At 32.4% G+C, this 14180-nt stretch overlaps 1 protein-coding gene across 2 annotated transcripts in view; it reads right to left on the reverse strand.

Annotated features, from left to right (window-relative positions):
• Positions 1-7040, reverse strand: part of LOC118203882 (structural maintenance of chromosomes protein 4-like) — a 233953-nt gene extending 226913 nt beyond the window's left edge. The window contains exon 1 of one of the 2 annotated variants that reach the window (XM_085822460.1): positions 6958-7040. The gene's annotated coding sequence lies outside the window, so the exon portion shown is untranslated. Of the gene's footprint in view, positions 1-6824; positions 6891-6957 lie in introns of those variants that run through there. The other variant, XM_085822461.1, reaches the window with a different exon arrangement.
• Between the last annotated feature and the right edge of the window lie 7140 nt (positions 7041-14180).

Consider the following 14180-nt stretch of genomic DNA (forward strand, 5'->3'; position numbering starts at 1 on the left):
GCCAAGGTTGTGCAATTCTCTGATATTTTTAAGGTGGAAATAGATGGATGTGTACATGGACACCGAGCTTTGATGTTTTTCGGGCGAATACGGATCATTGTGTACAAAGGAAAACGAGATAATGTGTGATGACGAGGTGTAATGTAACGTATTTTATATGCAATGTTTAACATATCGTTTGTGTATTTTAAATTTGTATTGTTGTTTTAATTGTGAATTATATTTAAGACATCATTTTTCATTTAAATTGTATTTTAATGTTTTGGTTTTGATATGTTTATAATGCTTTCCGACTTACGATATATATCGATAGCCCGACGATCTACTCAACAGTAGCAAAACTGTAAACTTTCACCCTATAAATAACTTTTACCTCATTATTATAATACGTAGTGTTTGCAATCGTAATCGCACTTGATAATATGAGTTCTTTGATAATACAGTGTCTCACAAAAGTGATGGGACACTTGTGCTTTACAAAAGGAAACTGTAATAAAATAAATTAAAAAAACATGTAAAAATTTTTGTGGGTGTGTTTCATACTTAAATTTAGTAACAATTATTACATCACATACATTTTCTCAAAATATTAATTTAATAAAAATACAATTGTTTAGAACGGAGCAAAAATGGTTCACATAAGTGATGGGACACCATTAGATACTACTACGTACTATGCAACAAAAATCGTCTGAAGTAAGCAATAAAAATATTTTTGGGGGCTTTATTTTTACTCAAAGCAATTGGCAATAATTTATCGCAATCGTCTGCAGTATTTCTCTCCAGTTTGTTTTGGAATTTTTGTGTTTTTTATCTCTGTGAAGCCATGAATGCTAAACGAAAAGAAACTTCGAAAATTAGTTATTAAGTTGCATATTGAACGTGGAAATTCTATTAGAGAAACTGCTGAAACCGTTAACCTGAGTCATTCAACAGTTTTTATTATCATTAAACGATATAAAAAGAATCATATGATTCAGGATAAAGAAGACCTGGCCGACCATCAAAGCTATCCAATGGACTAAAGCGAATTATCGTTCGAAATATTTAAAAAAAAATCCAAGAATGAGTGCTCCCAAAGTTGCTGCTGATTTACAAGCATTATATGGAGTAATTGTTAATCCTGAGACTATTGGAAGAGTAATTCGATTTGCTGGATATCACGGTAGAGCAGCCAGGAAAAAATTCTTCGTGAGTTAAAAGAATAGAAACCTCAGACTGGCTTTTGCAAAATCCAACATAAATAAGAATTCTGATTACTGGAATGAAGTTATATTTGCTGATGAGAGTAAATTTAATATATTTGATTCTGACGGTAAAATCTTGGTGTGGAGAAAACCCAGGAAATAATTTCGCAAACACACCATTTCTTCAAAACAACAATTAAAATCGGTGCTTCAAGAAGAATGGGGTAAAATCACTCCAGAAATCGCAAAAAAATTAGTCGAATCCATCCCAAGAAGATTAAATCATGTTTTAAAAGTAAAAAGAAATCCAACAAAATATTAAAACCTTTTATAAAGTAAAATTTTTGGATAAATATTTGATGGAAAAGTAAGTGTCCCATCACTTATGTGAGCCATTTTTTGCTCCGTTCTAAACAATTGTATTTTTATTAAATTGATATTTTAATATTTTGAGAAAATGTATGTTATGTAGTAATTGTTACTAAATTTAAGTATGAAACACACCCACAAAAAATTTTTACATGTTTTTTTTTAATTTATTTTACTACAGTTTCCTTTTGTAAAGCACAAGTGTCCCATCACTTTTGTGAGACACTGTATGTGTGTGTGTATGTGAAGCATTGCTTAGTGTTCCTAATTTGTAGTATTTATTTTCTTATAATATTTTCTTTCATTGCGAGAAATTAAATTTTTTATTTATTTATGTGTAGAAATCTAGTATGCCTGCCTACAGAGAATATAATGTGATTTAGAAATTTAAGAACCTGTTTGTCATTAATGTGAAGTTTAAAATTTTTAGAAAATAATGAAAATTGTCTACTTACTGGTATATAAGGGATTATGTTGTTACGTAGCAAAACGTTAATTTGTAAATATGATAAAATTGATACGTTCCAGAGTATTAATTAAAAAAAACTTTTTTTTTATTTGTATAAATGCTAAAGCTTAAAAATCTTTGAAAATATGAAAGCTGTATGAAATACAAGTATGAGAGACTGCAACATTCTTTATCGTTGTAATAACTGGTAGAATTCGCTTACTGAATCATGATAATTTTAAATATAAACAATTTATTATACTTATTTTCAGTTACGCCTAAGCTCAGAAATGTAAATTTAAAGAATTTGATGTTAATTTACAATAATAAACAATTCATTATTTTTTTAAAGAGAAAATACAAATTAAGTGTAGCATGGAGAATACATTGTGACGTCACACCAAATTATTTTTAAAGGTGAAATAGCTAAAGGTTTCCGGTATTGTTTTTAAAATTACATCCTTTTAACCTTAATCATTTTTATTAATCAATTCTTAATATTTCTTTCTCTTAAAACTGTATATAATAGTCATAAACTTATTTCTATTATCCACGATTTCTGGTGAAATCAAGATGGCTCCCATTTTTTTAAACACGGAGTTTCGTCGAAAATCTGGATGGCAACCATTTTTCAAAACAACATATTTCATGTGCTTTGGCATCAAACCAAATTCGCCAAACTTTGAAGGTGGGCTATACTAAAGCTGTTCCGGCAAAATCTATAGTTAGCAAACATCATATAGAACGTTATATTTACAGGCAAGTTGAAATTTAACCCTTAAATGCATGACTTTTTATTATTATTTTTTAAGGCAAAAATAGTACATTAGAATAGATATAAAATAAAATAGAAAAAATACTAAAAAAAATCTAAAATAAGTTTTTATTCTAAATTTTGAAAACCATATTGGCTAATCTTTGGAATATGGTAACAGGTAGTTTGGCGACATTTTGGTAAGGCGATAAAGGTTACTAGCTAAGACTTTAGCAGTGTACATGGATAAAGTCAAGAGTGCGCGCAATGCCCTTTTTGTGCAATTCCGAGATTTTTTTTAAGTGAAAAATAGGTCGACGTGTACATCAATGATACCGTGTATATGCAATTCTTAAAAACGCTGCAAGCAGTTTGCGATTCTGCACTTTCTCCCAATTTTGCACCTAATCTAAGTCATGATTAAGCACTTTTGTTCCATAAAAGTTCTAGCATAAGCGTAATTCGGCTAGCAGATTGTTGGAAAAAAATGTTGAGTAAAAGAAAAAAAAAAACATGCCTTTACTTCGTGAAAGTTAAATGGCATCCAAACATACACTAGCAGGGGTTGATCTTTACATTATGGTAACTTGGCGATTTTTTGGCGAAAATTTGGCAACCAACTCTCCTACAGCAACCCTCTATTTTTTTTTCCCCGCCGCCATTTTGTCTTCACGAAGTAAAGACATGTTTCTTTTCTTCTTATCTACTGAACACTTCTTCCAACAATCTACTAGCCGAATTACACTTATGCTAGAAATTTTATCAAACAAAACTGCTTAATCATGACAAATATTCACTGCAAAATTGGGAAAAAGTGCACAATACCATACTTCTTACGCGTTTTTCAAAATAACACATACACATAAACCATGTACACGCCGACTTATTTTTACTTAAAAAAACATCCCAGAATTGCACAAAAATGGCATTGCGCACACTCTTCACTATATCCATGTACACTGCTTTTTTCTCATAAATTAGAAAACTTTCACGAAAATACATGACAATTTTCTCAATCTTTAAACCCGGTAAAAAGAACATATATGAAATTACCTGATCGCGAAAAAGTATTTACCCTTTACAAATATGAACATTTCCACATATAAAATAAATAAAATATCCAAAAACTTTTACCTCTAAATCATCTATTACATTATACACGTCACCAACGAATTCATACCACAAGTATTACAAATACTTAGTATCAAATATTTAAATTATTTCCATGCACGTTTATTTCAACTTAAACGTATACCAAATTCCTACAAACATAAAATTCACAAAATAACTATCATTTCATTAAAATATAATTAAATTCAAAAACACTACTTAAAATATAAATGAGCACATACATTAAATTAATAAAAATTACCTTACAATCCTAATTACTTTAAACTAAATCATTGCTAATAACAATTTTCCCAATAATACCAAATTCCTTTCCACCTTACATTTAGAACAATGCATAAAAATAATATCCTCAAATAATTAAAAATACTAACTTACCTAATCTTTTTCAGAATCTTGATTACGTGGCGGATACACTTTTCTAATTCATTCAATAAAATTATTTAAAGATTTTTTCTGCGAATTTTTCCTCCATACTTCCTCCGCTAAATAAAAAGCAAACTTCTCTTTATCACAATGCCTAAATACCCATTTCGAATTTACTTTAGTTAGGGCCATGGGATCCAAAAATTACACAACACAGAATAAAGCTAAATACAAAATTTCCACATTTTTTCCCGATTTCCCCCCTTTTCCGATTAAAGAACCGTAATTTGTCCATTAGTATCACATGACATATCCCATGATCTCTCATTTCCCTCACGCAAAATAATGCGTAATCGGAACTGAGTACTGCTCACATTATTACCAAAGTCCCAGGTAGTAACCTTTATCACCTCCAAAATGTCGCCAAACTACCAGTTACCATATTGTAAAGATCAACCATATTTTTAAATGAATTTTTATTTCCATTATAAATGCTTATATATTGATGCATCACAATTAGCAAACAACTGCTGGTGTAAGGAATATATTGTTTTCTGTGTTAACTGGAATTTAAGACAATTTTTTTTTTCGTTTGTCACGTTTAACCGGTTAATTTCAGTACATTAATACTAATTTATATTTTTAAATGAATTTTTATTCATTTCTGCTCACATTATTACCAAAGTCCCAGGTATCGCCTCCAAACTACCAGTTATCATATTGTAAAGATCAACCCTAGCAGGATACTGTAGCAGGGTTGGTCGCCAAATTTTCGCCAAAAAATCGCCAAGTTACCATAATCCAAAGATTAACAAAAATATTATTAACTATATGAACAAAAAAATATGATAGGCAAATGTGTAATAACAATTTTTTGCAATAATACATATCTTATAGATTTGTTCAAACACTTTTAAAACTTTGAATACATCAAAATAACAACAAACACAAAATAAAAAAATTGGTAAACACAAATGATGTCCACGCCCTACACATCAATTCACAATAATCACGATCATTACACCGTTACTGGTGCCACCCCACTGAAACTTTCAAAACTACATAAGTAAACAGTATGTATCCCATTGGCTACACTATGCAGTAAGCTAAAATTTGTGTTTTTATTTAATTTACATGATTAAATATGAATATGTTGCCAAATGGCAACTATATGCATTTAAGTGTTTTAATATATTTGGGTCTAAGGTACGAATTATTGTGCAGCAAAAATCAAAGAATGAAATCCAAAAAATCTATTGCCTGCTGTTCAGCACAGAAAAAGGGTATAAATGTTTGTGGATATTTTGTTGCCTCTGGCATAGGAAATTTAGATCCATTTAGAAAATAATATTAGATCGGTATAAACATATAAATATTATTAATGAAAACACGGAATGCAAGACAGATTCAAATTCTATCAGGATAACAATCCTAAATATACAGCCTTAAATGCTCATTTGTGGATATCATACAATTGTCCTGAAATCAACTTCCATATATTCTGGACTTAAATCCTATCAAACATGTACGGAATGGGTTGGAGAAGGGTAAAATTAGTGATGATATTTCTTCAAAAGCTCTATTAAAAAAAATTCTTATGAAGAAATGAAATAAAATGGAATAATGTCACATGAAAAATTATTTGACTCCATGTGAAATGGTATAATTTCAGCTAAGGATACTAAGGTATAACTTCAGCTAAGGATACTAAGTGAAATAATGAATGTTTTGTTGTTTTCATGTTTTTATTAAATACAAACTGTTTATTTAAAATGTCCAAATACTTATGCGAGTTCATTCTCAGAACTGAGTGAATATATTACTTTGTCAAAAACATTTGTAACATTTTTTTTTTTTTTTCAAAGCACACAGGTTTTAAAAAATATGATCAATAGTATATGAGTGGAGAAAAAAGCCATTTCACTAATATTTAATAACTTTTGCAAATAAAATTGAAAAAGACAAGTGTCTGAAAAGAAATGTGAGCCACTGCATATTATTCTCAGTTCAAAAACTTAATAAACATGCCTCAACAAAAAATCTACAAAACAGTCTATTAGATTAGAGAATAAGTTAATAATCATACAGAAAAGAATTTGTATGAAAGTTTTATGAAAATGCACATTTTATCCATAAATAAATCATGTTGCATTAAAAAATATGACAATAATATTTAATGCTTTTAACCAAGAAAAATGAATACGGAAGGAAATTCCACCCATTATATAACACCAAGAAGTGAGGAAATAATTCTGTGGAGTTGGAAAATTATTTACAAGAACTGTGCCACTTGGAATAATTCAAACATTAAAAGGGAAAAAAAATTTCGAATCATTAATAATTATAAAAGGTTTTAATTCATATCTTTCGCACTTAGACATTGAGATTGGTCCAGAATTGTAACATAGTAGATGAACATCAATTTAAAAAAAAAAAAAAAAAAAAATTAAATATTGATTTCATTTTATATATTTTAAACGTACTTTCTACCATTTAAAAAAATTAAATTCGCATTATTAAAATATATGTCATATACGGAACAACTGTATCGTAAGAATACGTTGAATCTTACTTTTTCTGGACAGTTTTTAAATTTCATATATGAAACAACAACGAATCTTTCTCATTTATTACATTTTAATTACTGAAACAAAATATTTTGAATCATCAATGTAAGAAGTTTCGAAGAGATGGGAAAATTTTACCTCAAAAGTGACAAATTTAAAGAAACGTCAACAATAACAAACAAGCGTCTAGCCCCTCAGATGCTAGTTTCCTCCTTCCCTGATCATTTGCGCAGATTCACGCGCAGCGTGTTTATGTCACGGAGCTCGGCATGCAGAAAGGAATCAGCTGGCACCAACGCGGTGCTGTCAAGTTACGAAAGTGCTGCGTATTACTCGGTGCAAATTAATTTCTTTTATTAGTTTTTCTACAGTATTTTTCTTTTTAAGTCGGATACATATTTACATGTTGATATTGATTTTTGTTTGTTTCTCATTTTTTATCAAATAATATATTATTTTGATTTGTGTATAAAAGAATTCCTGAATTTATTCATTCATTCATCTATACATCATCGCCCAAAGCTATTACAGATGCAGATATCAAAAGCTAGGAGTTCATTTCTTGTCTACTGAAGGCGTCATTTAAGAAGAGATTTTTAAAAATTCGGCACCCAATGGGGGGGGGAGGGCAAAAAATGTTTTTACGTTTTTTCATATAAGGAAGAAACAGATGAGTCTTGCTTTAAAATGTATGGAACATGATTACTTAAAAACCAGTTTCAGAAGTTCGACCCCCCCAAGGACCCCTACCCTTGAGAATTCGGCCCCCAAGGGGGTAGGGGCTGTGGTAATAAAATTTTTATTAAGGTAGTACAATAATTGAGACAGATCGTAATAATCATAACAATAGAATAGAATAAATATTTTGTCTCATTGTTATGGGTTACCAGACTGGCAGCATGTAATAGGCAAGTCGCCACAGGGGCAAAACATGTTTTCACATATTTCTTCACACTTTAGATATCCGTAAGATTCAGTGGTGGATAAGGCTGGTGCGGTTATGGGCTGATCAAGAAATTCGAACAATCGAATTGACACAGATGACTCGGCGAGACAGCCCTGCGAGGGAGGGTATGTGCGTAGAATTAATACTTTCTCTGAAAAGTATATCTTCCAATGGTATACAAAATGCACAGATGGCAAAATCTATTCTGGATAAAATATCAACTTTTAGAATAATTTTGTCTGCTCGTGTATATTTGAAAATATTTCCATATACTGAGCCAGTAATGAAATATTTGCAGGCTAAAGGATTAGATTACATGTTAGCATATAATATAGTTAGGGAGGCTGCAAGCTCTTTAAAAGCCATCTCTAGAAACTTCAATTTCACATTTAATGCATCAAAATTGTTTGTAACGGATTACAATAATAAACTAGAAAGGCTGGGTTGTGATATAAAAGAAGAGCTACCTGTTAGAAGATACCAAAAGTGAAACAATTAGACGATGAAGAATCGGCCGACTATAATTTAAATTGCTCTATCAAACAAGTTATTGTCTTTACTTTTATATTGGATAATGCCATTTAATCGATGAATAGTAGGTTTAAAGGGCATAGGAAGTTGTATGAAGACATATCACTTCTCGATCCCCAAAACGTTTCGAAGCCATTTATCTTTTTCAAATGGCGCGTCACAATTTCCACAGTGTTTCACAGTAATGGTCAGCGTTTACTGTTTCACCATGTGGAAGGAACTCAATGAGCAGAATGCCCTTCTTGTCCCAGAACACTGTGCACATCACTTTGTGTGCCGATAGCATCTGTTTGAATTTCGTCCCAACTGGAGATCCACTATGCTGCCAATGCATTGACTGCTGCTTGGTTTCAGCGGCGAAGTGCAGAATCCAAGTCTGATTGCCTGTGATGATCCCAATCAGGAACTTGTCGCCGTCATCGTGATACCGTTACAGAAATGTCAGTGCTGCTCCTGAGCATTCAATTTTGTGTTCAGATGTCGGGTTTTCGACACCCACCTGGCACACAATTTTTTGAACAGCAGGTGCTTAGTGATAATCTCTTGCAACAAGGATTGTGATATCTACAGAAAATGGCTGCTCAGCTTCTTAATCGTGAAGCGACGGTTTTCCATCACGAGCTGCCGCACAAGCTCAACAAGATCATCATTGATGAGGGACTGTCTGCCACTGCACTCTTCATTATGAGCACTTTGATGACCTTCTGAAAACTGCCTATACCAACGATGCATCATCTGCTTTACTCATGATGTTTGTCCCATAGACCTGAGAATTAATTTCAATTGGCGCAGTACTTGCATTCAAGAACTTTATCACTGACCCAACCTCGCAGGCAGCAGGAGAAGGAATAAGAGCTTCCATCTCAGACCACTGCAACCACGCTACTGGCACGAGGCACAAGCGTCTAGCCCCTCAGATGCTAGTTTCCTCCTGATTCCTCCCTGATCATTTGTGCAGATTCACGCGCAGCATGTTTATTCCAAAAAGCTTAAAGTGGTCAAAGCCGTTTTTTTAAAAGGACACTCGTTTAAAACGTTGCAAACTTGGTGCGCATTACTGAGTGTAAATTAATCTCTTTTATTAGTTTATCTGAAATAGTTTTCTTTTTAATTGGTATACATATTTATTTGTTCAGATGTTTTATTATAAATCTATACATAAAGGAAGAATTCCTGATTTATTCACCTACAGATCATCGCCCAAAGCTATTAGAGATATCAAAACTTAGGAGCTTATTCCTTTTGTACCGAAGATGTTATTTAAGAAGCAATTTTTAAGATTTGGCGAGCAAAACATGTTTCTATGTTTTTTCATATAAGGAAGAAACAGATGTACATAAAATTCTAGCTTTAACTCTTTCACATCGAGAGAGGGCAAAATCTCAATTCCTCAAACATCGAAAACGCCCGTATCTAAGAATTTCTCCTGGAATGCTTTTCCTTCCCCCATGACAAGTTGAATACTACAGTGCTAACAATAGCCTTACTTAAGTAAAGCGAGAACTTCTTTCTTCGACGCTTTGACACTGCGTGAAGTTCCCCCTTGGGACGGGATTGCAACTTCGGGCATCAAAAGCTAAACGCTGACAGTAAACAAAGGAAAGGAAGGAACAAAGGAAACAAGGAAGCTACTTTTAGTAGCTTCAAAAGAATGATTGACATGTGATTTAACAACACCTGAAAGCAATGAGTAATGCAGTAACGTGATGGGGGAAAGCACTGGGTAGGAAATTATTCGGGCGTCCAGCCGATGTCTGAATGCTCGGGCGCTTGGGGCGACTTCGATGCGAAAGAGTTAAAATGTATGGAATATGAATACCTAAAAACCAATTTCAAACGTTTTCAAAATTCGGCCCCAAAGGGGGGGAACGTATTCTTTACATATTCCTTCATATCTCAGATATCTATAAGACAAACTTATGAATTATTGCTGTAAAATGTAAGGAATACGAATAAATGCTGACATCAACATGTGTGGGGAGGGGGATTGATTGGCATAAAATACAAGTTTACATAATGTACAAGTAAGCCTTATTCAAGGTACAGGAATACCAGGTACCTTTACCAGATATGTAAAGCCAGTTAGCATTAAAAAAAATTAAGGTTTCTACCATTTAATGTTATTAATAATTAAAACCCCAAAATAAAAATGTAGCAGCATGTGGCAATTCACAAAACTGTGATGAGATTGTTACAATGTTCAGTTAGTTTTAAACAATTCTACACATAATAAAATGGCCAGTGCACAACATGTGAATGTACATGGGGTTGAATAATTAGAAAATAAAAAACTTGACAAATATTAAATAGTAGAAAATATTGCTTACTGTTCAAATTTGGGATTGACTCAGTTTCACCAAAATATATTTATTAACATTAAAACGTTTGGTAATAATCTATTGACTGAACAGTATAAAAGTCAATGAATGATTGATTGTATGGACATTATTTGGTACTGTTGGACTTGGGGGGGGAGGAAGACAGTAATGCAAGGAGGATGAACAAAAATAGACTTACTCATTAATCACAGAATACATCAGCCTACCACGAGGACCTGAGATAAAGGTTTAAAACCCTGTTCTGAACTTCTACATTTGTTTCTGATCATTTTAAGGATCAGAGTGGGAATTATCTTATTATTAAAGAGAAGTTCTGAAGAATGAGAGAGATATTATATAAATAAGAAAAAAAAATATCATCTGACACATATAAAACACTTCAGGCAGTTGAAAGATGTTTTAGATGATAAAAATGGACAAAAGGAATTGTGAATAGGTACTAATGACTATTGTTAAAATATATATTTTTCACTAGATATGTTAAGTTTCTTCTGTGCTATTATGTGTACAATTTTTGTGATCCAAAATAATTTTTAGAATTGTATTATTATCTTCATTCTGTGAAGTTACTATTTTGTCAGTTCCCTTTTCATTTTGTATTTGAGAATCTTTTGAGTATTATATTTTTATTAGGTGGAATATCTTTATTAGCACTTGGGAAATGTATTTCTTGTGCATTTAACATATCAGCCGCTTCTAGTTGTAGTGGTGCTAACTTAAGAATCTTGTTTAACACATCACATTGTTTGTCAGATTTTAATGAATCTACTAATTCTAAACATGTTTGTTTTAGTTCATTCTTTCTGTGTTCCCAGGGGCATAGCTAGAGGGGGGCATCTGTTCCCGGGCGCAGAATCCAAGGGGCGCCAAACTGATGTTACGACATTTTAGAATTAAATCTTTTCCATCCTTGGCGAGCAGTACGGGGCATGAAATCTTCAGTTGTCTCTGGGCGCTGAAAACCCTAGCTACGACTCTGTGTGTTCCAGTGAGAGGGTCTGTGATTTTTTTTTCGGGTACTTAATTCAAAATTCATTTTCATCATCTATAATAAGTGGATAATTCATTATGTATTGTAGTTGTAGTATAAGTAGCAGTATTTCTAGTGTGCTGATGTAAGTAATGTATTTACTAAGAAGCAGTATTTCTAGTGTGCTGATGTAATTAATGTATCTAATAAGTAGCAGTATTTCTAGTGTGCTGATGTAAGTAATGTATTTAATAAGTAGCAGTATTTCTAGTGTGTTTGCACATACTCCACCTAACTTATAAGGTATTTCTCCCGCCTTCTTGGTGTGGTGGTCTGCACACTGGGCACATATTCCAGAGGTCCGTGGTTCGATTCCCGGCGAAGGCATTGCGGTACTTTTCCGTTTTGCCGGCGCAAGCGATAAAGTTGCCAATAATGGTACAACCGATGCCAAACGGAATATTCTCGCTGGTAACCTTTTACGCCTCATTTTCAAAACAAGTCGCAGCTTTTTCTTATCAGATTGATTGTTTTTTTCAATACTGGCATATAATTGCATAGAATTTTTATCAGATAGTTCAGCTTTATGTCTAAGGCCATTTTCGGTAATTAAGTCAATTAGAATGCAATCACAGCGCTTACCTGAAGCCGAAAATATAGAAAAGGTAATGTCAAGGGTTAAATTCAATTCTAATGAGAATGCATTAGCAAAGTAAAGCACTGCAGTTTTACATAATTTCTGAGTAAGCTATTCGTACGAATTGAAATATTTCTTGCATATAAACTTGTGTTCCAAATTAAGATTTAACTTGAAATTAATGTAGATAATTACTGAGAGCATTAGAATTTTGTAGAGTAGTTTACGTGAGATGAGATCGCTTGGGGTCACGTGATATGAACCGGCGAATCAGGATGGTGAACCATGAAAGCATAGTAAATTCTTAAATTAATGTTTTTTTTTACAAATTTATTGTCTTTATTTATTGGCTTTTTATAAAATTTTAAGCGATATTAAAATGTTTATGCCTTCAAAAAAAGAATTCTTAAAACTAACATTTTTTTAATATTTTTTATGTGTAAACTGTATGTTGTCGCCAATAAAGTCTGCTTGGCGAGATTTGCGCCGGCGAAACGGAAAAGTACCGGCACTGCTAATTTTTCAATCCCATGTGCTTCCAATGTAAAATTCTAATGTCTGTACAGTGGTGCCCGAACTAAAAGGGTGTTAGATGATTGTTCTCCACACCCAGGATTTGGCGATTAGGTAAAGTATTTCTCCCACCTTCTTGGCATGCCTTCATGGTGTGATATGTATCCAGAGGTCCGCAGTTTGATTCCCGGTGAAGGCGTTGCATATTTTTCATCTTGCCTGCTTTCAAAAAAATACCTAATGTCTCTACAAACTGATGAATCAATACAGCTGCATATATATCATTGAATGCATAGATTACACACAGTGCACTGTATGTGACATGTACAAGTTTTGTTACTTTTATGTATAGTGTATATTTCTGTATGTGCTGATGAAACAGACCACCCATTTTCATTCTCTATTACTTATAAACATAGTGTTTCATTTGTTTTATGTCTGATTCTTAAAACCCAAATCTTACTTGTTAATTTAACTTTACTTGCTGTAATTAAGCAGTTAATCATTTTATCTCTTACAAATCTCATAATACCATGTATGGTGTTATCCAATCTCTTAACATTTTTTCCATGAAGATAAATATATTTTAATGTTCGGTGAATTCATTCGATGTGCATGTTTATGTTAACACCACTGTGAAGTCTATAACAGTATGCCCAGCTAGATGTATTTATAAATAATATGTTTCAAAGTAATTTACAAATTCAATAGTGTCAGGATCTTCTTTAAGTAATTTTATTGCTGCTTCTGTCAATGTATGAAAAGTATGAATGTCTTGTTCTTCTAAGAGAGATCTAATAATTTTATATGTTTTTGCCTGTTTTTCAACACCATTGATTTTCTTCTTTTTTTTAAATTGTTTGTCCAGGCTCTATCAATATGCCATGCACAAAAAAGACGTTTCTGTAGTAAACCCATTTCAGACATAAATATTTGTGGTTGTATTAGCCCAACATTTTCTTTAATACATGAAAAAAAAAAAAAAAAAATGATAGCACTGGTTGATCACATGGATTAGAAATTAAAAATGCACACGGGAATCCTTGGTACAAATCATCTATTGTAAGTAAAGTTACGAGTTCAAATCTGTATGCATTCACCTCATGTGTACCATCAATACATATACAAGTTAGAACTAAATTTTTTCAGTATCTCTCTTTGTGCTTCTGTCATCATTATCAAAACAAAATCATTTCCTTTTAGAAATGAATATTGTGTACAACATTCACTCATGCTATGTTGATCCCTGGGTTTTATAAAATGAAATGCATGGATGTTCAGAATTTTGCATTTCAGGTACCCACATATCTACACAAACCTAATCATTTTCATGTTTAACAGAATTAGAAGACAAATTGAAAGATTTTTTGATGTTATGTAAATCTTGTTTTGTAAGTAAATGAACCTTCTCAAGCCCAGCATCTC

Source organism: Stegodyphus dumicola, chromosome 8, assembly GCF_044657685.1.
Source record: "Stegodyphus dumicola isolate Sdum_Otavi_A_Nest chromosome 8, ASM4465768v1".
In the NCBI taxonomy this organism is placed as follows: Eukaryota; Metazoa; Arthropoda; class Arachnida; order Araneae; family Eresidae; genus Stegodyphus; species Stegodyphus dumicola.